Genomic DNA, 2156 nt, shown 5'->3' with positions numbered 1-2156 from the left:
CACGTTCTCGAGGAATACCTTGAGGAACACCACGGGTTTCTTCGTAGATCAGACCAGATATATGATACGCTTGAACACATCCACGTATTAGCGAACACGACACCTCCACGGCGAGCCAGACGTACGGATGGCGGGCTTGGTGATACCTGGATGTTATCACGCAATACTTGCGATGCTCTTGGCTCCTCCCTTTCCCGGGGGGGAAGAGTCCCTTTCCGCCCTTTCCTCGTCCGGCGGTTTCATGGTGCTACTTTGCTAGGTAAAGGGGGTTGCAAGTTGGAATAATATGCATTGCAGTCGACCCCACAGGTATATGTAAGGCGTCGTCGCCTTCGGTCTACTGGTTAGCGGCCAGCGGAAGGCCAGGCGTGCATCAAAGGGCAGCGTTATCTCGTAACCATTGACCGCCGTGCACACCTAATATAGCAGAAGACACCGGCCTTGTTAACGTAATAAAGATCAGGTCACGGAAAACTTGTCAACTTTGCTTGCTTCTGCTCTTTAGTGACACTGTTGCACGATAGAACGGCAAAGTCGACTGCCGACTGCCGAATTTCTTATCGTTACCTTGTCTTCAAGTTACGGTTGTGCGTATGCTCTGGCCTTGTTTACACAGTGGAAAGTTAGGCGGAGTTAAACGAGGGTCTCTGGCAGCACACGTCGCGCCAGTTGGGGACCGGCCGCTCTGCTATAAATTCAGGGCTTAGCGGCATTTTCGTATCTTTATAGATACTTGCAACATGGCACGTACCAAGCAGACCGCACGTAAGTCTACCGGAGGCAAGGCCCCCCGCAAGCAGCTGGCCACCAAGGCTGCACGCAAGTCAGCCCCTGCTACCGGAGGTGTCAAGAAGCCCCATCGTTACAGGCCAGGAAACCGTTGCCCTTCGTGAGATCCGTCGTTACCAGAAGAGCACCGAGCTCCTGATCCGCAAGCTGCCCTCCAGCGCCCCCGTTCGCGAGATTGCCCAGGACTTCAAGACTGACCTCCGCTTCCAGTCCTCTGCTGTCATGGCTCTGCAGGCGGCCTCCGAGGCTTACCTGGTCGGCCTCTTTGAGGACACCAAACCTGTGCGCTATTTCACGCAAACGTGTGACCATCATGCCCAAGGACATCCAGCTTGCTCGTCGTATCCGTGGAGAGCGTGCTTAAGCTTTTGCTTGCTTGCTTTCTTGCAACAGAACCCATCTCGGCCCTTTTCAGGGCCTAAGTTTCTAACTAGAGAGATTCGAACGACAAATTCCTTTTTTTTTTTTTCTTTCTTATCCTGATTCACAGCATTAACGAGGTACAGCCATGCTTTGGGTTTCAAATTGCAACTTTATAATCAAGCATCTTTTAATATTTCAGGTATTGGTTCCGTTCTACCCCTACTACTATTGTACTTAGTTCTACTTACTTACAACTACTTGTTGTTGTTGTAATGATAATGGTAATGGTAATATATCCCTTCTTGCATATGCACAACAAAAGAACAAGAAAAAATATCCATTGCAATTGACTAAGTGGTTTTTACCGTATCAATAGAAATTTATACCGTAGTGTCAAACATGTGTAGGGCGGCTTACCCATAAGAAAGAAAGGTTGACAAAGCAAACAGACAAACAAAACCTATTTATCCCCCTCACTTGGTTGGCAAATTCGGCAATAGGTGTGCAACTAGAAAGGTAAATGCTGCTATTGTTACCCCTGCTGTGCAATTGCTTGGCATCCATTTTCTTTAATTCCACAGACAACGACTTATTCAAGTTTAACTTTTGCATATAATATTAACACAATATATCTATATCTATACTTATTCTCTCTCTCTCTCATCTATCTATCTATCTTATTATCTACCACACCACACAAAACACACACACACACACACACACACACATATAATATATATATATATATATAATATATATATATATATAATATATATATACATATATATATACATATATATACACACACACATATACATATATATACATATATATACATATATATACATATTACATACATATATATACATATATACACACATATATATATATTATATATATAATATATTTTTTTATTATATATATATATATATATATTATATATTATATATATATATTATGTATGTATGTTTGTATGTATATGATTTGAGATACGTAATAATATA

The 2156-nt window shown here is 42.6% G+C and overlaps 1 pseudogene; it reads left to right on the top strand.

The window, feature by feature from the left end:
• Positions 1-727: 727 nt before the first annotated feature.
• Positions 728-1153, top strand: LOC147466310 (histone H3-like; annotated as a pseudogene).
• The last annotated feature ends 1003 nt before the right edge of the window (positions 1154-2156 follow it).

The sequence above is a fragment of the Penaeus japonicus genome, unplaced genomic scaffold (assembly GCF_977035675.1).
Source record: "Penaeus japonicus unplaced genomic scaffold, GWHDUDI00000001_assembly GWHDUDI00001910, whole genome shotgun sequence".
NCBI lineage: Eukaryota > Metazoa > Arthropoda > Malacostraca > Decapoda > Penaeidae > Penaeus > Penaeus japonicus.
Note: the sequence above shows the minus strand (reverse complement) of the source record. Positions and strands in the feature narration are given on the sequence as shown.